Source organism: Tachyglossus aculeatus, chromosome 10, assembly GCF_015852505.1.
Source record: "Tachyglossus aculeatus isolate mTacAcu1 chromosome 10, mTacAcu1.pri, whole genome shotgun sequence".
In the NCBI taxonomy this organism is placed as follows: Eukaryota; Metazoa; Chordata; class Mammalia; order Monotremata; family Tachyglossidae; genus Tachyglossus; species Tachyglossus aculeatus.
The window spans coordinates 46,399,941-46,423,477 of record NC_052075.1 but is presented as its reverse complement, the minus strand read 5'-3'; the positions used below and the strand labels follow the sequence as shown (position 1 = coordinate 46,423,477).

General features: G+C 43.6%; 1 protein-coding gene across 2 annotated transcripts in view; it reads right to left on the bottom strand.

Moving 5' to 3' along the window:
• Positions 1-23,537, bottom strand: part of EXOC4 (exocyst complex component 4) — a 628,131-nt gene that overhangs the window by 57,928 nt on the left and 546,666 nt on the right. The window lies entirely within an intron of this gene.

The window sequence follows — 23,537 nt, the reverse complement described above, 5'->3', positions numbered from 1 at the left end:
AAGAACGAATTTGTGGATGTTCACATTCTGAATAACCGAAAAAGTGAAAAATAGAGATGAGACAGCAACTTTAATAATAATAATAATGGAATTTGTTAAGTGCTTACTATACGCCAAGCACTATTCTAAGTGTTGGGGTAGATACAAGGTAATCAGGTTGTCCCATGTAGGCTCCCAATCTTAATCCCCATTTTACAGATGAGGTAACTGAGGCAGAAAGAAGTAAAGCGGCTTGCCCAAGGTCACACGGCGACAAGTGGCGGAGCCAGGAGTAGAACTCACATCCCCTGACTCCCACTTGCCACTAAGCCACGCTGTTTCTCTGAGTGCCACCTGGTCCTTTAAAAGATGGTCCGACTGTGATGATCTAGACCAAGGTAATCCCAGGTCCTCTGAGATATTATACTAAGCATTGGTCTAGGTACACGATAATCAGGTTCCATATGGGATTCATAATCTAAGTAGGATGGAGAACAAGTACTGAACTCCCATTTTGCAGATGAGGGAACAGAGGCACAGAGAAGTTAAGTGACATGTCCAAGGTCACAGAGCAGACAAGTGGCACAAGTGAGATTAGAACCCAAGCCCTCTGACTCCGAGGCCTGTGCTCTTTCCATTTGTCCATGCTGCTTCTCGAGATCTAATTAGGCTCCTCCTACAAACTCAAAGGGCAAACCGGACCCAGATCTTGCTCTTTAGAGAACCGCGATACTAAGTGTCTCATACCCTAAGCACAAAAGAGAGAGGAGAAGCTTGTTCAATCTAGGAGAAAATCAACCACAAGATTGCTTTCCCTGAATCATTCTCTCCAGTGCTTGGCAAAGGTCTAATCAATTACTGGGATGGCATACTGTGTGGTGACTCAGCTCTTGCCAGGCCAGAAGCAAAAATGAAAAATGCTCACAAGTCAGTCATTTTTCTTGATAAATTGGAACGGTGTGGCTACCAAAATAGATCAATTGCAGGGGAGGACACTTAAGGACCAAAAACACACTTAAAAATGAGCTGCCCTGAGGGAAGACTGAATGGGTACAGGAATAATAATAATAATGACGGCATTTATTAAGTGCTTACTATGTGCCAAGCACTGTTCTAAGCGAATAGTAAAACTAAGATACTGCAACCAAGGGCAGTTTCTCACAAAGGCAGGACAGCATTGGGGTGTATCAAGGTGAATTATGACTTTCAAGAATCCTACTACATACTCCAATGGGCAGGTCTTATTAGAGTGCTATGTTTAGTTTTTGTTACCCCAATCTAAAAAGGTTGCAAAGAAACTATACGGGGTATAGAGAAGAAGACTGGCCTAGTTGATAGAGTCGAGCCTGGGAATCAAAAGGACCTGGGTTGTTCTAATCCCTGTCACTTGCCTTTGTTACCATGGGCAAGTCATAAACTTCTCTGTGCCTCAGTTTCCTCATCTGCAAAATTCATTCAGTCGTATTTATTGAGCGCTTACTGTGTGCAGAGCAAAATGGTGTTTATTGCCGTGAGCTCCTTATGGGACACGGATTGGGTCCAACCTGATTAGCCTGTATCTACCCCAGTGCTCAGTACAGTGCCTGACACAAGCAAGCGCTTAACAAATACCATTAAAAAAGAGAAAACAGAGTCACAGGCACGCGGCAATTTATGCCACAGGAATGTTAAGTTTCCACAGCAAGTCAGGGGTACAACTAGAAACAAAACCAAAATTTCAGCTCAAGTGCTGTGTTCCAGCTGATTCCTACCTCATAATCAGAGCCATGTTGTGGGAGGTGGCCTGTGTGATATCCGCCACACTTGACACAACACTCAGGGTTCCAAGTGACAAACTTCTCTGGGCCTCAGTTACCCCATCTGTAAAATGGGGATTAAGACTGTGAGCCGCTGTGGGACAACCTGATCACCTTGTAACCTCCCCAGCGCTAAGAACAGTGCTTTGCACATAGTAAGCGCTTAATAAATGCCATTATTATTATTATTATTAGGAAGAGGAATGTTATAGTGGCAAGTGGGAGTGAAGATATGGGATGGAAGGAGGAGGAGGAGATATAAATCAATATGCTCATGAACATCCTCCTCTTTCAACCGTGAGGGCAGGAAAAGAAAAGGAATAAGGGAGGCAGGGAGTACATGGATGAAAAATTCCCAGAATGACTCTCTCCTCTGAGTAATTTTTCCATTGTCTTCTTTTCTGGGTGTCCTAAAAGGGAGCTCGTTGTGGGCGGGGAGCATTTTTTTTTTTTTTACCAACTCTGTTGTACTGTAATAATAACAATAGTGGCATTTGTTAAGCGCTTACTATGTGCCAAGCACTGTTCTAAGCGCTGGGGGGATACAAGGTGATCAGGTTGTCCCGCGTGGGGCTCACAGACATCATCCCCATTTTACAGATGAGGTGACTGAGGCTCCGGGAAGTTAAGTGACTTGCCCAAGGTCACACAGCAGACATGTGGCGGAGCAGGGATTCGAACCCATGACCTCTGACTCCAAAGCCCGGGCTCTTTCCACTAAGCCATGCTGCCCTGTACTCTCCCAAGCTCTTAGTACAGTGCTTTGCACACAGTAAGCGCTCAGTAAATACCATTGATGATGATGACGATGATCACACAGCCAGTTTTCTCCTCTGTAGAATCTGAATCAGTCTGAGAAGTCCTTCCGGTCCATCCTTTTATGTTTTAAATTCAGACATATCAAGCAGAGCATGAGTAGGGGTACTAAGAATATTGTCCAGTTTTAGGTACCAAAATACTTCCTGAATGCCTGTGCGTCACACTGAATTTCGCTGGGACTTAGCAATAAGGAACGGTGAGACAAAGAAATGACCAGAACACAGGGCAGTAATCCCCAGATATATAATCTTGCTATCGAAATTTCCACTCTTGTAAGGACAACAACTACCCCACCTCTAGTGTGCCGTACAGATAACGGTAAGTACTTCTGCTCCAATTTATCTGGTGTCATATATTCCCCTTCCAGGCAAAATTGATGAGTCCGTGTCCCACACATATTGACTAATGCTTTATGAAGGTTAATAATACACTGCCATATTTCTGCCTCTATACATTAGTAACACATGAGTACTGTTCTCACATCCATTTTAGCCCTACCCTACAGTCCTACAATAATTAATATGCCGAACACCCTCTTTTTGAATCATTTTTTTCCCACCACCTACAGTATTAGATTTATAATCCATTTCTCTATAGTGGAAAGGAAGAGCTGGTGGGCTTCTTACAGGGTTCACCGATTTGTCCTGCTGCCGATTAAAAAGATTCTGGGCTCGGTTCCATCGCTATCTACATTCCCATCTTGTCAGAGGGCACAATGGGATCAGCGACCGGAGGCTTGGGAAAGCTGACCGTCCACCGGCGTGGAAGGGGCAAGCGGCTCACCGCAGCCCAGCTTTGCAGAGGGGAGCACGCGAGGAGACGCCCAGCAGCTGCTCTATTGTGAACTGAAATGGGGTGACCCCAGGCAGGGCGAGAAGAATAAAGGCTTTCGGAGACTGGGCTTCACTGAGTCTTTATCAAGGAGTTAGAGAAGACGGAGGCTGGGAGACGACAGAAGTACGCGGACCAGCCCCGGCTGCGGCAATCGGGGGCTCTCCTCGAGCAGAGCCTTTACAGAACAATGCCGAGGAGCTGGAAACAGCAAATGCAACGAGGCACAACCAAGAGCGATGTTTAGGCGGGTTACATGAGAATCAGTCACAAAAGAACCCTTCAGCTCCTCCTGCCCAGGAGAAAAAAAGTTCCCCATGAGTAGCTTCTACTTTAAGCAATTTACATAGGCATTGCGTTTAATATTTTTGGTGCGTGGTATGTTTGGGCCTCTCACGCTTCCAACTAGGAAGACCATCCCCAGAGATCTGGTGCCCATGATGTGCATTATAATGTTCTTTCCTAACCATCGGGGCAAAAATTTGCATTGTATCCGGGCTGAGATTCCAGCACCCATTTCGATGGCTCTAATGCATATTACCTTTGAAAATGCAAGGCAGGAAAATCTACACCGGCATGGTCTAGTGACTTTCTATAGCTTGTCAGTATCACCCTACTTTGAAGTGCCTACTCGGGCCTCCTGATTGACTTTTTTCCATTCTACTATGTTATGTGAACGTTGTTTGTGGCTGTTCTGCATTTTACTGACTAAATGGTGGTATCTGAGAACGATTCTCAAATTACAATCTAGGACTCACAAAATGGACAGAGTTGTCCCCCAGGGAGGCATTCCTTGTGAGAAGCAGCATGGTCTAATGGAAAGGGCAGGGCCCTCGGAGTCAGAGGACCTGGGTTCTAATCTTGGCTCTGCCACTTGTCTGCTGTGTGACCTTGGGCAAGTCACTTCACTTCTCTTGTGCATCAGTTACCTCACCTGTAAAATGGGGATGAAGACTGTGAGCCCCACGTGGGACAGGGACGGTGTAACCTGATAAGCTTGTATTTACCCTAGTGCTTAGTACTGCGTCTGGCACGCAGTGAGTACATAATGAATACCATTTAAAAATACATATACTTATACATTATTTATTTTTCTCTTATTTTATGGTTATATTGTACTCCCCCAAGTGCTTGGTACAGTGTTTAGGACACAGTAAGCGCTCAAAAAATAGGATTACTGAATGAATGAACTTGCTGCTGCTATGGGTTCTCTAACACATCTTATCAATCATATTTACCAAGCGCTTACTGTGTTCAGAGTACTGTACTAAGTGCTTGGAAGAATACAATATAACAGAGTTGGTACACAGGTTCCCTGTCCACAGTGAGCTTACAGTCTAGAGGGGGAGACAGGCAATACTCTAAATAAATTAATTATGGCTCTGTACTTATAACCTCCTCCCAGATTTCTACATCCATCTAGAACGGGTTGCTGCAACACTCTATCTGGGGGTTGCTCTGAAGAACACCTAAAAACTTCAATTTAGTACAAATCCCAGAAGGTTTGATTAGACAAATTACATACCTGAGTATGGCTGTCCTGAGGAAAATCAAAATGCCCCTTTAATGGCTTGGGGATGACCCTCTAGTCCCCTAAATTGAGTGACACCTCCTTTCCCTTCCCATGCCGTGATGACGTCAGCACCACTGGGAAAAGAAATGGCCATAAAAGGCTGGAAGGGAGAGAGGGGGTGGAACAGAAAAGGAAACGCGAAGGAGAAACAATTTCTGAAAAGGTAAACATTGGCTGGAGCTGGAAAGGTCCCAAGTGAAAAGCGATTAAACTCGGGACTTTGATTGGAGGTCCAACCTGATGCTCCATGTGAGATGTTCCAAAGGAGGATGGGTATTGAGCAGGTTATTGATGGCGAAGAGTGAAGTGGAGGAGGCTCAAGTGATAAAGTGAAGGACTGGAGGAGCATGGGGCAAGGTTAATAGGCTTAAGGACAAGACTCTGAGTTCCATTTCTGCCAGTGACAAGCAGGGTGACCTTGGGCAGAACAAAAAAAATCACGCTGTACTGCCCTAAGGCCGCAGTTTCCCATCCTCAAAAAGAGGAATAAAAATGTCTCACATCTAATCATCTCACTGAGGGGCTTTGAGAATTAATCAGTCGATGACCTCTAGACTTCTAGACTGTGAGCCCGCTGTTGGGTAGGGACCGTCTCTATATGTTGCCAACTTGTACTTCCCAAGTGCCTAGTACAGTGCTCTGCACACAGTAAGCGCTCAATAAATACGATTGAATGAATGACCTTAAGGGAAGCTGTGAGTCTAAAACGTTAAAGCCTAAAACATTAAACATTAAAGGCGGGGGGCCGGGGAGGTGTCCCGCCAAAGTGGGGAAAGTAATATAAGGATTTGATAATCCCACCAACACCCTATGATCAAACTGGGCTGCTAGTTTCAATTCAGGGAGGAGGAAGGATGCCCAGCCAAGCTGAGAGAGGAAAACTCATGTGAGATGAGCTGCGATAAGCAAGTCCCAACAGTTCAGTAAACACTAATGATAAAGAGAGGGCAGACTGTCACTGGTGATAAAGAGCCAGCTAAACACTCTATTAGTTTTTCATTTCGTGAATTAATGTCCTTTATGGCGTGTGTACACTACCCAGTTAATGAATTGTCTCGTTAGAACTGCCTGTGGTGCTCCTCAGCTGCCTCTGCTGGCAGGCATAAATTTCACAGGAAAATTAGCACTTTCAAAGAGGCAATAACTCCTTTAAAAGTGGTTTGTTTTCCATTAGCTTCTGCAAACATTCCTCCTAGAGAAACAGATTATCAGTAGGAAACACGCCTCTTGGGTGTGATTTTTGTGCCTTTTTAAATAAAAAAGAAAGGAGAAAAGTTTCTAGTTCTTCCCAGGCCGACCGTCAGTCACACACTGAACTGATTTGCATGGCTCATGATAGGTGCTGGGAGGATTTTTTTTTTTTAATCCCCAAACCCCATTAATTTCTAGGACTGTAAATAGAAATCAATCTTTTATAACACATCAGGTCTTTTACATTAAATAGATGATTAGGTTTCCTTCATTTGCGGAGGCCCACCATACCTTATCTGCCCCTGCAGAATTTGGAAGTCAGGCCTGGGCCTTTGATGAAACTAATCATATTTTACTCCCCTAGTGTTTATTACTGCAGTGGCCTGTTAATGATTGGGGAGTTATGGTTAAGGTGGTCTGCTGCTTTAACCCATTTTCCAGCTGTCTGTTCTAAATGCTTCTTCCTTCTTGACTCAGTGTATTTGTCACCTAGATGTGAAAACCCCAAAGGGCAGAGCTGTGCTGAGAAACCACCTCATAATCTTGGGCTTGTCGGTATCTAATAATAATAATAGTATTGGTTAAGCACTTACTATGTCTTAAGCACTGTACTAAGTGCTGGAACAGGTACAAGATAATCAGATCCCACATGGGGCTCACAATCTAAATAGGAGGGAAAACAGGAACTGAAAACCCATTTTTCAGATGAGGTAACTGAGGTACGGAGAAGTTCAGTGGTTTCCCCAAGGCTCCTAGGTTCACGTTCTTTCGGTGGGCTGATATTGTTTCCACTAAGGTGGTGGGAGTTCTTATCCAGAGTGATCCTTTCAAACCCTGAACCAAATCAATGAGCATACCAATAATAATAATAATGATGATGGCATTTATTAAGTGCTTAGTATGTGCAAATGCACTGTTCTAAGCGCTGGGGAGGTTACAAGGTGATCAGGTTGTCCCACAGGGGGCTCACAGTCATAATCCCCATTTTACAGATGAGGGAACTGAGGCCCAGAGAAGTGAAGTGACTCACCCAAAGTCACACAGCTGACAATTGGCAGAGCTGGGATTTGAACCCACGACCTCTGACTCCAAAGCCCGGGCTCTTTCCACTGAGCCATGCTGCTTCTCTACCAATATGAATAGCTTAGTTCTCACTTCACCTGATTGATGTTTTGCAAAAGGTTAAATCAAATAGGCAGCATGGTCTGAAGAAATTACTGCACTTGGACTCGAGGAGGAGCATAGCCTTGTGGAAAAAGCCAGGGTCTGGGGGCCAGAGGACCTGAGTTTTCATCCTGCCTCTGCCACTTGCCTGCTGTGTGACCTGCATTAAGTCACTTGACTTCTCAGTGCTTCAGTTTCCTCATCTTGTAAAATGGAGATTGAATCTTCCCACCTATTTAGACTGTAAGCCCCACATGGGAAGGGAACTGTGTTCGATCTGATTATCTTTCTACCCTAGAGCTTAGTACAGTGCTTGGAACATAGCAAACTCTTTGGAAACACCCACAACTATTATCCTTACTCCTGTTATTATTAACCACAAAGGCCTCAACCTATCTCTGGCTCCTTCCTTAATGCTGACAAGCCTGGAACTTAGTATTGCCTCTAACTTCGTTTCTTCAAGTTAGCATCTTTTGGGAAGAGACAACCATTCCAAGAGACTTTAAGGGAACAGATCTTTTTACAGGCAAAACACAACCAGTGCACAAAGCTACTCACATAATAACATTCTAAACAGTGGCATAACGTGACCGACACAGCAATCTCTGAATTCTGAGGGCTACAGCAGGTTACCAGTGAAGATACTGAGATTCAGAGCTGGGCTGAATATACCCAGTCTTGCTGGAGAATAATCAATCAATCGTATTTATTGCATGCTTACTGTGTGCAAAGCACTGTACTAAGCGCTTGGGAAGTACAAGTTGGCAACATATAGAGACAGCCCCTACCCAACAGTGGGCTAACAATCTAAAAGAGAATAAGAGATAAGCAAGGATGAAGAGTGGGATGCAGTGTTCAGCAAATAATGCCAAATGGCACTGAGAAAAAAATGGAATTTTTCTCAGTCTGTTTTTATCAAAGAATTGTATTTAGAGGTGACAACATGGTAATCTTAGTTTTTACATATGACTGGGTAATAATAAAAATGCATTTCTCATATTGCTTTTCACTGAGGATCTCCAAGCACTGCCCATGATAATCTGGTACCCAAGCAACTTCAGTATGCACATGTGTTCCAGAGGGGACGTCTCAAAGTTAAGTGACTAGCCCGATGTTACGGAGTCGATCAGTGACTGAACAGGAAGACAACTCATTCCAGCCCACTGCCTCTTTCATTTAGAATCCTCCATTTATGTGTTTCATACTGCTTACCGTCCTCCAAGTGCCTCTGAGCCATTACTCCATTTACAGCATGTGAAAACTTATTGAAAGCCCCTTATGATGGCAATGCATCTGTGCAAAGAGGCTGAATGAAAGTTGCCAAGGGAACATTAACTCAGAATTTCCTAACTTGAGTGCAATTAAAATCTCAGCCACAGTGCTGAATTAATGTAGCCTTTTGCATTTTAAATACATATTTTAATTAAATGACACCCTTCTGTAGAATATGAGACTACATTTTTATGGAGGATCTCAGATGATGTTATAAACTGTGTCTATGAATTTTAAAGGCTTCCAGAAACCCCAAGAGAAATACAAAGGCATAGAACACGTGCATCATACTATGCTATAGGGTAGTATAGAATATCCAGAAATTACGAAACAATTTGCTATCAATCAATTGTATTTACTGAGCACCTACTGTGTGCAGAGTACTGTACTAAGCACTTGGGAGAGCACGATATAACAGAGTCGATAGATACGTTCCCTGTCTGTCCCTGTCAGAGAAGCAGCATGGCTCAGTGGAAAGACCCCAGGCTTGGGAGTCATAGGTCATGGGTTCAAATCCCACCTCCACCAATTGTCAGCTGTGTGACTTTGGGCAAGTCATTTCACTTCTCTGGGCCTTAGTTCCCTCATCTGTAAAATGGGGACGATGACTGTGAGCCCCACATGGGACATCCTCATTACCTTGTATCCTCCCCAGTGCTTAGAACAGTGCTTTGCAGGTAGTAAGCATTTAACAAATGCCATCATTCTTCTTCCACAAAAAGCTTACAGTCTAGAAGGGAAGTCGGACATTACGATGAATGACAGGCATGTACATAAATGTTGTAGGGCTGACGATGGGGTGAATAAAGGGTACGAGATGAATTTTTCTCACTTCCTTTTTTTTTACAGTGCAATCGTATGAGTTCATTTTTTTCCCCATTACTTGTTACTCTATATAAAACGAACCTTGGGAAAGTTGGTAAAAATAACTTTGATTTGATCACCTCTCAATCACATTATTCTACGTGTTTTATAATAATTTTTGTTAACTATCTTCAGGATTCTTGTTTACAATTATTTGGAATGCTGCAGTCACTGAAAAGGCATGTTCTCAGGCAATGTCAAATGCTTATCTTAAAAAAAGAAAAAGAAAAACACACTTTACAAAACTCTTTCAGCGAAGAAGATTCCTGCACTATGGCTCTCATCTCATCCTCAATCTATCAATCAATCAATCAATCAATCATATTTATTGAGCGCTTACTATGTGCAGAGCACTGTACTAAGCGCTTGGGAAGTACAAATTGGCAACACATAGAGACAGTCCCTACCCAACAGTGGGCTCACAGTCTAAAAGGGGGAGACAGAGAACAGAACCAAACATACCAACAAAATAAAATAAATAGGATAGAAATGTACAAGTAAAATAAATAAATAAATAGAGTAATAAATATGTACAACCATATATATATATATACAGGTGCTGTGGGGAAGGGAAGGAGGTAAGATGGGGGGATGGAGAGGGGGACGAGGGGGAGAGGAAGGAAGGGGCTCAGTCTGGGAAGGCCTCCTGGAGGAGGTGAGCTCTCAGCAGGGCCTTGAAGGGAGGATAATCTAGTTAGGGTGGTTCATGAGTATTCTTTTCTGAAAGTTTTGAACAAGAGGAAGAAGGTGACTGGAATTTGTGAAACTGAGGCTATTCCTTGCATAGGAGAAACCACATAAAGTGTCATGATGGTAGGGATGGAAAAAATAAAAGAGGAAGCCAGGATAAAATGGGAAGCAGTTAAGACTGACTAGGAAGATAAGAAAAATGGTACCGGCATGTACTAAGAAGGGCTATGAAATGCTGACTGAGTACTTGAAACTTGGTGGACACTGAAAATGACGTGGAAGTTGTTTAAAGTGGGAGGTGAGATGTATTAGTGAAGGGAAAGAAACTCAGGCTTAGAATGGTTAAGTGGCTTGCCTTGTGTCAGCCAGCCAATTCCCAGCCACTAGGTAAACAGGATGATGCCTTGCAAGGATGCCGAGAAAAAAAAAGTCTCAACAGAGCCACGCCGGGGAAAACACAGAACTTTCATGCGATGTTTTTTGAGTACATTGTGATATGAAGCTTCTTATGAGATTATTAATAATCATAATAATTACAATCATCATAACCATAAATGATGAGGCAACAGAACATGCAATTAATTAGCACTGCATCACTTTGGCGGTGTGGATTTTATCATCGGGCACAATAATGTAAGAATCCATATCAATAATTACCCCTCTATTGTGATTTAGTAAGTGGATTAATACCATCAAAAAGAAGTCTGAATCCAAGAATGTGTTGAGGAACAGTTGCCATAAGGTATACTGGGGAGGGGGGGAGGCAATTATTTGGGCTGCTGGGACACTTACCAAATCTTTTTAATTGGGTGTGGGATGCAAGTAAACTTGATAAACTTAGTGAGTCATGGAGTTGATTGATATTGCTACTCATCTAAGCAAAATATTCCAGCAGCATACATGGCAAAGATAAAAGTTGCGGCTTTTCTAGATTTGAAACAAATGTGAAAACTGAAGTTCAAAGTAAAGACAATTTATCATCTTGGAAGGGGTGGGATCTGAGTTCTGTATTCCAACCTCTTAAGAAAATGGGCATTCAGTCAACGGTGGTCTCACTTCAGAGAGATGTGCTTCTGAATACCTGCCACATAACCAGGAGATTCTTCACCTTGGTGATGGATGATTATAACGCATTTTGCCTTGGGTGGTCATGAATACCAGAACAATAACAAAATTAATAAGAAGCATTTACCAAGCCCTCATAGTGCAGTTGGAATTCTCTAAAGCAGACACTCAGAGGTGATTCCTACCCAGTGGATGTACAAGACTGAACTTTCTTTACCAATGGAGAACCCTGATTGCCAGTTTGAATGCTTTGGTAACTAGATGGCTACTCTGGGGGCCTATCTTCTGTGGATGGACTACGGTTGGAAACGCAAGAAAAGTGCCACATGAGGAATAAGCAGAATAAGAAATTCAAGCTAAATTCTGCTCATTATGGGCAGGGAATGTGTCTGTTTATTGTTATACTGTACTCTCTCAAGAACTTAGTACAGTGCTCTGTACACAATAAGCGCTCAATAAATAATAATAATAATGGCATTTATTAAGTGCTTACTATGTGCAAAGCACTGTTCTAAGCACTGGGGAGGTTACAAAGTGATCAGGTTGTCCCCCGGGGGGCTCACAGTCTTAATCCCCATTTACAGATGAGGTAACTGAGGCCTAGAGAAGTGAAGTGACTTGCCCAAAGTCACACAGCTGACAATTGGCAGAGCCGGGATTTGAACCCATGACCTCTGACTCCACAGCCTGTGCTCTTTCCACTGAACCACGCTGCTTCTTTGAATGAATGAACCCGGGCTTCAGATCCTCATCAGCAAATTGCTTAGTGGAGCCACCCAGTAAAGTCAATGGGGTTTCAGAGGGGATGCGCTTCATCGTCATTTTAAGTGGTTCAAAAGACAATAGGGTGCAGAGCCAAGAAAATCAAAGTTCCCCTTTAATGAAGACTTCTCTGTGGCGGTGTGACGCTCAGGATATAATGGACTGATAGGAAGAGGGAGAAGCACGGAATTATTCCATTGCTACAAAAGCAACCACAAAAAATACAGCTTTAACATGGACATCGCTTAACTTGAGCCAGAATGCATAGGGCTCTCTAGACTTTTAAAAGAAAAGCTCTCATTTAGATTAAGTTATGTCTTGGCAATAGGAATTCTTTGGAGGACAAAGACACTCGAAATTTAGTACTCTTAAGCTAATGGCAGATGTATGACATTAGGGGCAGATTTACGTTTTTGCTGAGCCCCCCCGCCCCCTCCCACACACACAATTTATGGTTTTAATGAAGTTCTGGTATTCTGAGCACCTTCCAGGGTTGTTCAGGGTCACTCAGACATTTAACAGTCTTTAATTATTCTGACTTTTAAATAAAGTTATTAATAAAAGGTCTTAAAAAAAAATCCCTGTGAGCAATCAATTCAATGAGATGTGATACAAGTCGAGCCAAGGGAAAGAAAGAGAAAAAGGAAGAAAAAGGCTTTGACTTTGGGAAAAATATGAACATTGAAAAGCTTAACTGAGTACATTCTACACAGTGGGGTTAAATGTAAAGGTCATTTCAAGTGCTTCTAGAAGCATAATAAGGTGTTGGTTTTTCCAAAACATCAGCAGTGCAAACGCTGGTAAAGTGAAGTGCATTATTTACCCAACCCCAGAGAATATGACACACTCTACACAGCACAATGGTCTTCTAGCCAAAATAGTGACATCATCCTGTTTCAGAAATTACCCTTCAGTGTGGGTAGATCTCATCACATTCCTGAGAAGTCTGCTGAAACGAATTTTAACTTTCCTGTCAAAAGCAGCAAAGGCCTTTTCTTAAGACCACTTTTGACCAAATAAAGGCATAAAGTGCTTTAATACTAGCCACTTGCAAACCCTCTAAGTGGGACCTTAGGTATGTGGAAATTGTTATAGTCACTGCTTATAAAAGAAAATAAAGGACCAGGGATTTAAGTGACGTTCAAGGTTTAATTCTGGTTAGCCCACTCATAAATATTTTTATGTCTGTCTTCCCTGTTAGAATGTACACTCCTCATGGGCAGAGAATGAATGTGCTTCAGGCTTCTCTTTACATTCCTAAGCGCAGCAGCCTGGTCTGGCCTGGGACTCAGAGGACCTGGGTTCTAATCCCAGTTCCCCCACTTGCCCGTGTGACCTTGTGCAAGTCATTTAACATCCTTATACCTCAATTTACTCATTAAAAAGTTTTGGCTCAAGGAGGCTTCTGTATGTACTTTACTGTCCCTAATCAATTAAGGTAGTGGTATCTATTGAGGGCTCATTGTGGGCAGAGCACTGTACTACGCACCAGGGAAAACACCATACAATAGAGTTGGTAGACACGATGCCTGCCCACAAGAAGCTTTCAAGCAAGGCTATGTTCTTGCACTTGTGCTGTTCAAGCCTTTGTTGACTGCATTTTCAAAGGTATGAAATAGCCAGGTCTCAGTACCATTTTGACAAATCATTATATTCTTGAATTTGTAACGAATCTGGGCCAAGACAAATGATGGTGGAGTTTCTCATTCACGAACAACTGATGGTGGATGATTACGCAGTAGTGGCCAACCTTTTTCAAATCAATGTCTGTCTCCTCTGCTAGACTGTAACCTCATCAATCAATCAATCAATCAGTCAGTCGTATTTATTGAGCGCTTACTGTGTGCAGAGCACTGTACTAAGCGCTTGGGAAGTACAAGTTGGCAACATATAGAGACAGTCCCTACCCAACAGTGGGCTCACAGTCTAAAGGACTGGGCATCGTGGGCAGGGAACGTGCCTGCTACTTCTATTGCATGGTGCGCTCCCAAGTGCTTAGTAGATTGCTCTGTACATAGTAGGCGCTCAGTAAATGTGCCTGATTTATTGATTACCTGAGCTGCAACAAGCTTGGGCTGAAAGATGGTTCTGAAATACATTAAAGTTGTACCCTTACCAAGACTCAACACCGCAGCACGTGGTCTGTTGATACCCATTAATGCTGTGTAACTCAAAGCCTTTGAAAAATTCTACTACTTGAGCAGCATGCTCATATAAAATTTTGCTATAGATCACAACGTCACAAGACAAACTGGCAGGATCAGCTTAACATTTGGAAAGCTGACATGCCAACTCTGGAAGGAAAGAGGAGTCAGCCTGAAGACAAAGAAGGAAATGCCGTTGTCATAACACTGCGATACAGCTGAGAGGCATCGTTGCCAACCTGAGGTCATATTTAAATCATTTAGATGGCAAAGGTGGATGGCTGGCATAAATGGCAAGATCTCATCCTGAACACTGACGTCCTGTGATGTTTTTCTGTTTTGTTTTGCTTTTAATAGTATTTGTTAAGCGCTTACTATATGTCGGGCACTGTACTGAGCCCAGGGGCAGTTACAAGTTATTCAATTTGGACAAATTCCTTGTCCCACACCACAGTGTTACTCCCCATTGTACAAGGTGAGGTAACCGAGGCACAGAAAAGTGAAGTGACTTACCCAAGGTCACACAGCAGACATGTGGCACAGCCAGGGCTAGACCCTGGTCCTCTGACCCCCTGGCTCATCCTCTTTCCCCTAGGCCATGCTGCTTCTCTGTTACAGGATGACAGGCACAGAGGCCATGGTGATTACAACTCAGCCGCAATGATGTGACTCCATGGCACGGAAGAATGGGTAAGAGGATACCCAAGATGCTTTTTGATGGACCATTCAGCACCAGCCCATGTTCCAGAGTTGACCACAGGAAAAGATACAAAGGAGTCTTGAAGGCCAACTCCAAATGTGTTCCATTGTCACTAGCAGTTTGGGAATCGCGAGAAGAGACGGGTCCTCCTGGGGGCGGATCTGCCATTCGGGTTATTTAGTCTTCGGAGGACCGACGTATTGCCACAGCAGAAGAGAAACATATTAGGTGAAAGGCAGTTTTAAGCACTGCACAATAACTACTGCTTATCTTTCTGAGCATTCTCTACTGTATGCCTGTGCCTTGGCCTCTAGCTACTTCTCGTAAAACGCAGGAAGAGATGGGAATGAGGCTGATCTAGCCTTTGGACAGGAGACTCTATAGGGAAGTGCTGGGAATAGAGCTCCTCGCACAACTGGTGCTCAGTAGATGTTGTGAATCAACAAATGAAGGGCTCTCCAAGTGGCCCTGACCCTCAGCAGAACCACTCTAGCCTGGGAAACTGTTCTTTCTGCCATCGGGGCAGAGGCAAGGGCTCAGGAACAGACCTGGGCCCCAGTGGTGAGCATTCTGGAGAACACCAATGTCCCAGAAAATTAGAATTTCAATTTTTGTTGACTATTTAAATCGCCCCCCCCCCCCCACCGCCACACACACACCCCCCCGCAGGGGGATACTGAACTGTTGTACTTGATCAATTAAGTGAATCTGGGAATAAAACCCTCTTAAGAGAGCAATCTCAGGAATCTAGAACTTCTCCCTCTGTGTTCCCTGGAAAGTATAAGTTTCTGGGATGCTGGCCAAAACAGGTCCATGCCCATTTTCAGCTGCAATATTCTACAGCCCCCTTGACCTAGAAGAAAGCTCTCTGAATGAAGAACAATGGGCTTGAGTGAAACCTTGGCCTTCAAACGGCAGCAAGCTCTGAGGGGAAGAATTCAGAAGGGTTGGACGTGGGCTGACTCTCAGCATTATACGTTGAGGGGCTCTGGGGGCAGAGATTGGTGACAGCAGGAAGGTAGTCAAGGGGAAAATATTTCCATGGCTGGCTGAACAGGATAATGGTGCTGAGCAGCAGAAACAAGACGAGGAGTGCGGCACTCTACGCTGGCCGGTAGTCAAACCCACGTGCCTTGGATTGTGGGGAAGGGGAAACGGTCGGGTCAGTTTGCTGCCGCACACCACCTCCCCACAGTTTCTGGAGTCGGGAATGGGGTTGGAGGTACGGGAGAGAGAAGGAAAAGTTCCACGTTGCCAGGGTAGCTGCAGGGAGCCGTCTGTCTGCAAGTGAACTGTGTTCCCTTCCCTGGAATGAAGCAGATCCTGCAGCATATGCAAAGTACCTTTGTGGGGGTGTTTCCATAACACATCGCCACACTTTCCATTAAAACCTCATGGGCTGCTGGCTGAGGCAAATCTGCTAATTAGGCTTTCTCTATGTTTAATACAAATAACACCACTGTGGAACTCAGAAATGATTCCTTCTTTCTGCCTGGCGTTGGGGAAAAGCTTTTCCCAATCAATCAATGGTATTTATTGAGTGTTTACTGTGTGCGGAGCACACTGCAAGGAGAGTTTCTTAGTTCCTGCTGCTAAAGGGTAAGTTGAAAAGCAGAGGAAGATAAAAGCAGGCCTTATCTAGTACCTCTCATCCCCAAAGTACCAACCTGACCTCATGGTAAACCTAGCAGATCCCTAATCAAGCAGCACAGATATAATGGATTTAAAGCCCATTCTGAGCAATATTGTCTATTATACATAGGAAAATATTTTGTGATCCCAACCAAATTATATTTTTGCTATACTTTCTCTTCTTCTAGTAATGCCTTATACACCCATTCCATTCCTAGTTTGGGAAGTGGCTAGAGAGTGGAAGGCAATCTGCTACAAGTCAAAACTCATCTGTGCTGGGCAGCAGTGGCGTGGGAGAGAGTCGAGAGCAGAGACTTGTTTACTGCGCGGAAGCAGGCAACGGTAAACTATTCCGGAATTTTTATCAAGAAAACTCTAAGGATCCATTACCAGAACATTTGCAGATGGAAGTGGGGCGCTCTGGGAGAGATGTGTCTATGGCGTTGCTATCGGTCAGACACGGCTCAATGGTATAAGACAACAACAATGGTAATGCCTTACCAGAGGCATTAAAACTGACTCTTCGTTTTGAAGAATTCACTCCAACTGGTCCCTCAGAGAGCAGAGGTCTGTAAACATCTTGAGGGCAGGGACCATGTCTAGCTACTCTACTATAATGAACTCATCCCAAGTGTTTTAATACAGTGCTTTGCACTCAAGTGCTCAATAAATATCACTGGCTGAAATGACAAATTGGGGCAAATGCCCTGGGCTCGCTGTCCGTGGGAATCTCGGCCCTCCTGGCTAATGGCAGAGCCCTGTAGAGAAAGACCAAATGGACCCTAAATGAATGTCCCCAGGGCACAATCAGAGGATGGGTCATGGGGAGAATGAAGAATAAGGCTAAGGCACTGGACATTTCCCACTCTTTAAACACTCTTTTCCTCCCCCACAAATAACAATAATAATAATAATTATTATTATTATTATTATTATGGCATTTGACGGGTGCTTACTATGTGCCAGGGACTGTACTAAGTGCTGGAGTGGATACAAGCAAATCAGGTTGGATACAGTCCCTTTCTCACGAGGGACTCACAGTTTCAATCCTCATTTTACAGGCAAGGTAACTGAGGCACAGAGAAGTGAAGTGACTTGCCCAAGGTCATGCAGCAAATAAGTGACAAATTAGAACCCATGACCTTCTGATTCCCAGGCCCATGCTATGTCTGCTATACCATGGTCCTTCTCCTAATGACTGCCCCACACTCAAGGACTTGCCTTGGGCCCCATTCCATCCCTGAGTGGCCCTGGTCACTTATATTTGGGGGAGAAATAACTATATCCAAGACATAATGCTCTCCAGTTTTGCTGTTAGGAATAGTTTCAGAGCCCACAGGCTGATTTAGAAAGCTATTTTGGGGGGACATATATGGGAAGCATATTGCCTCCTGGGCCTCATCCTTTTCACATTTCCAAAATAATTGGTCTGCCTTTTCCAGTGTTAATGGGCTGTGGTTAGTAAGGAGCTCCTCACTAACCTGGCTAAGGCTTTTGGTTGACAGCCTTTTTGCCCTGAATCTGCTTTGCTTTCTGGGGTGATCTTGAAAAACTCCCTTAATAGATATCTTCAGGGTCCCTGCTTCCCTAAATCAGTGTCTAACGAGGCATCTAAATGGTGGGTGGGTGAACCCATGACCTGTCTCCCAGGTACGTGCTTTAGCCACTATACCACACTGCTCCTCTACTCAAAATGACTTAGTAAGTGCAGGGAAGGGAAGGGGGAGTCCTTTCCCATGCTGAAAGTAATCAGGGGAAATACGGTCTACAAGAAGCTAGGAGAAAGGCCAATCTATTGCTTCAACAAAACAATCAGACTTCGATATCAATAAATGAATCAATGGTATTTGAGTGCTATGTGCATAAAACCATACTAAGTACTTGAGAGAGTACCAGCGTTTAGTGCAGTGTTCAGCACACAGTAGGTGCTCAATAAATCCCACTGATTGACACTTTTAAAAATGGTATTTAAGTTCTAACTACGTGTATTTAAGTTCTAACTACCTGTCAAGCACTGCTGTAAGTGCTGTGGTAGATACAAATTTATCGAGTCAGGCACTGTCCCTGTCCCACATGGAGCTCAGAGTTTAAGCAGGAGGGAGAACAGGTATCGAATCCCCATTTTATAGTTGAGGAAACCGAGGCGCAGAAAAAGTAAGTGACTTGCCCAAGTGTCAGAGCCAGGATTAGAACTCAGGTCCACTGATTCTCAGGCTTGTAGTCTTCCCACTAGGCCACACTGATGAGTTGGAAGGGTACAATAGAGTTGGTAGACCTCATCGAGCTTACAATCTAGTGGGGGGAAAGGACACTGAAATACATTACAGATAGGGGAAGCGGCAGAACATAAGGATTTGGATGACGGGTATCAGTATCAGAGCACATTGGGAATATGAACCAAGTGCACAGGGGATGCAGAAGGTGGGGAAAATAGAGACAAAAGAAGAGAGGTAAGTCAGGGAAGCTTTTCTGTTCCTGCTTTCCCAGGAAACTACTTCGGTAAAGTTTTTGGGCTGATGTGATTATATGCTCATTTTTATTTTGGCAGCTCCTTGGCAGAGTTAACCCTCCAATATAAAGGAAAGAAACCGGAGCCGACTTCAAACTCGGAAATGAGTAAACACCTACTTTTTGGCTCCATCCTTCCACCCAAGTTTCGCTAGAACCCTGCGTTTGTTTCTACGAAAGTGCTGTGGTCTTGATTTAAAGTAGATCGCCCTCCCATTAATCAACTAGCCCAAGAAAGAAACCAAAACTTATGAAATGAAAAAAAAAACCCAATGATGATACAGGTAAAGTCCACATACTGAATAAAGTAGTCGTGTCTACACTTTTTAATAAAGGCTGAACATTCAGTTACAGTGAAATCATTCTCCCTACAGAAACAGTATCTCGGGTCTGAGAATCTTTTCAGATTTACCAATGTAATCCCATGCAGGAATTCCTAAAGGGAAGAGTTATCACTGACTCTACAGTACAGAGCAAAGTCTCTACACACAGCCAAATTGTGTTTGAACTGGGATCCATCCCCAAGGTGACAGGCTAATGACTCTATCTTCTCCTTTTCTATAACTGTATGTGAATACACTCTATTTACAGACACATTTACATGGACTTTAACCACCTACATTAAGGCTCTCTGGTTTACTAATGCTGATAATTCCTTGTCTTCCAATCACATTATGCTACACCAAGCGTCACTGCTAATGTACTCCATATTTTAGAAGAAGGACATTCTAAAGAGACTAGGAAAAGGAAAAGGCGATGAGGTGTCGGGGAGGGATGGGGCGCCTGAGGAGGAAAGCCTCAAAAGTTTTAAAAATATATTCCCTACCCATTTCGTGTTCCACCCTGGTTAATTCAGACATTTCTAGCAACTTTATCCTTAAATAGCGATTGTGTGTGTCTGTTTTTTAAGAAGTTTGTGTTCCCTTAAAAAAGACAAGAGGGAAGAAAATGACTTGTCATATCTGACTGGTTTGGAAATATAAAATCCAATTCTGAAGAAGTGGAGATAAGGAAAGCACTGCGGAAGTGCCATCAGCTTAGCAAACACTAAATAATGAACAATGCCGAGACTGTCCAGCATGATAAAACACTCCATTAGAGGAACTGTTTTTAAATAGAGTGATAATTGTGGCACATCCACAGCAAAAGGTTATTGAATTTTTATCTGTAGCAAGAAGCTTTTGACAGACTCACCCAAAAGTCACCTACAAATTTTTACCAGTCCCTTCTTCAGATGAATTTAACCAAAGGGTTTTCTGACATGTAATGTCCTTCTGACATTTACAGGGTTTTCTGCTTCCTTGGAGAATCCAATCAGATATTCGGTTTCCACAAAGACATATCTGATTTTCATCTGCGCTTTTTTTTTTATTATTTTCTAGGATTTTCTTCTTTTCATAAAAATTGGATTAAGCTGCTGGTTAAAAAATGCTAGCTCAAATCCACCCTGGCTTCGGTGAATGTGCGGAATTAACTGTTATTAATAAGTGCCTCTGGGCCCTTGAGAACTGCGTCTAATATACGTCAACACCTGCACCTCACCATGCCTCTGCCCTTATTTTAATTGTCTGCGTTGCTGAGATGAAAGCAAGACCTGGGTGTAAAAAGCATCATTTCACTCTGCCAGAAAAACAAGACTCCAATGTTTCCAGAACAGAACAGATCACGGCATCCAAACAGAACAGGCCATGGGATTTGTGCGAAATGATTTCAAGAAGCAGCATGGCTTAGTGGATAAAACACAGGCCCGGGAGTCAGAACGATTTGGGTTCTAACCCCGGATCCGCCACATGTCTGCTGCGAGACTGCCTCAGTTCCCTCATCTGTAAAATGGGGATTGAGATGGCGAGCTCCATGTGGGACAGATACTGTGTCCAACCCGATTTGCTTGTATCCACCCCAGCTCATAGTACAGTGCCTGGTACATAGTAAGCGCTTAACAGATACCACAGTTATCATTATTATCATATTATCATTATCTTTAATACACAATACTTGGCAGTTAGCTAGGGATTTCTTTCCTAGAAGTTAAAAGCATTCCTCCGGCATTCCTTTGTGACAGCTAGAGGGCTTAGTTGGAGTGATCCCGATCTGCAGAGAACCCACGCCACTAATCCCAACCAGAGAACTTGCTCCAGATACCAGAAAGTTCCCTTTCAGCCTTTATCAGTTTTTACACCTGTTCCTCGAGCACCACCCTAACAGTCTTATGGCTGGCCCCAGGGTCCAGGCAAGCTGAACGTGGGTTGATGGAAGCGGTTCAGAGCCAGCATTCCCAGGCAGCAGCTGTCAACTGGGAAGCTGGCCGTCACCCAGCCCCAAAACTCCAGCTTTTCAGTCAATCTGGAAAAACGACGACAAGAAGAACTAGTCAGAAATCCCCCTCCCTTGGGACTCGAACCCACGGCTGCTTCCACCTGGGCTCTTCAGGAAAAATGTGGATTTGGGATTTCTCTTTTGGAAACAATGGGTGGTTTTGTGTGTTTTTTCCTCATCTAGACTTGGCCAGCGGGTGACCTTGGGCAAATAATTTAACTCTGAGCTTTACAATCCTCATTTGAAAACTGGGATGATAAGGCTGACCTGCCTCCCAGGGCTGAAGGAAAGGATGGGAGAAAGGATTAACGAATTAGTGATTGTATAGGTCCCGGAAAGCACGATGCACTATATAAATGTTAAGTATTACTATTATCATAATACCCTTTGGGGATGTAATATATGCATGCCACATACACACACACACCTCACTAAGCTTTCCTTGGGCTAGCAGCAAAGAATTGGCCTTTGTGCCACGTCGCTTAGAAGCTTCTGAAAACAAACACCCCGCTGAATTCTAGAAGAATCTCTAGTTTCACCCCCCAGCAACTGACTCCAAACAAGAGCCAACTGGCAATTTTCGGAGAAACGATAGGGCTGAGTTGCATCGCCCGGTCTTTGCTTTTGCATCATTTCAAGCCTGGTTCCCCATTCCCCCCACTTCCCTCCCCCCTTTTCTTTTCCCTTTATCTCCTGCTTGGGGAATAATCAAAGAGAGGCAGGAGTGAGTCACTGGACGCTCTGAGGAGCTGAAGGAAAAGTGGCACTGGCTGTTGGGAATTGGAAGAGCAGAGGAGAGGTAGCATGAAGGAGACATCTATGTTGGGAAGACTGCACGGTTTGAAATGAGAGCCATGGGACAGAGGAAACAGGTAGATGGAGGATGTACGAGGGTATATAGGCAGGGGAGAGGGTAGCATTCAAGAGCAAAGAAGGGCTGTCCGGGTGATGGAGAAGCCAGAAAAGGTTAGTGATGGCAGGGGAATGGCAATTTGTTGGTGTGTTTCAACTGACACAGAACAAGAGCATTCAGGGACGGACGCCCCAGAATCCAAGCAGGAAAAATCTATTGAGGGCAGAGGCAGAGGCTCTGCTGATACATTAATCAATAATAATGACAACTATGGAGGAGGATATAGAAGGCCCCAGATGTTTTCCCTAACAAAGTAACAAAAGAACAGAAATTGTTTCTGTTGTCAGCAGCGACATGTTGTTTAGAAGAGCCATTAGGATGGCCAGCAAAGGAGGGCAAGGGGTCCTCCACATTCATTCTTCCTTAATATACATTTCATTGGGGTTTTAGACTGAACAAGGCTCAATTAAGCCTGGAGAGGAATAAAGATGAATCATCACAAAAACACCGCTTAGGGCTTTTTCCCCTTCCATAGAAGTGGTTGCAAAAGGAAGACAATGGTTACAGATTTGGACTTGAGCAAGGCATCTGATAGATTTCCAAATAAAATTGGTTCCAATTGGTTTCAATGAGAACAAGTCAGTATGGCTTGACAATGGACTAAAAATCATAAACCAAGTGCAATGCCAAAGAGTAATTTTCTTCAGTAAGCAGCGGGACAATGAAATTAACAAATGACACTAAATTCGAAGGTATGACTAAACATTGGTGAAAACAGAGAAATAACACAAGGGGGCTCAAAGAGGCTAGGGATAAGGACGGGGAGCCACCAAATGAGATTCAACTTGAGAAAATGAAAACTAACAGGAAAAAAAATGATTAAAGGCATAGAAGGGCTGACTTAGGAGGGAATATTAAAGAAACTATGCACAGCTAGAGGAAGCACTGACTAAGGGGGAATCTGATAACTGTCTACAAATATTTGAAACGCACAAATACCAAAGAGGGAGGGGAATTACCCTGCAAGGAGTTTTAATTAAGAATAATCAGATGGAATTAGAAAAAGGGAAAACTGTGGCCGGTGCTTGGCAAAAAATGAGTGATGTAACTGGGTGACATCTTTTAGGATCCAGAATAACTGCTTTCTCCATTTTTTAGATGACGCCTGTTTCGGACTTCGGTAGAGAAAGGGGAACGAGTGTTATCCGGTTTCTTTGCATTTTTCTTTCTTTTACCTTGGAGTCCTTGACAGTGGACTCGGGTGAAGGGAAGGCTCTCTCTTCTAGGAGACTACGCAAGCTCCACACTGAATCAAAGCCTAATGGCAGAGAGTTGGGGATAATTCTGATCGGCAGTTAGGCAGACTGGCTCTTTCACA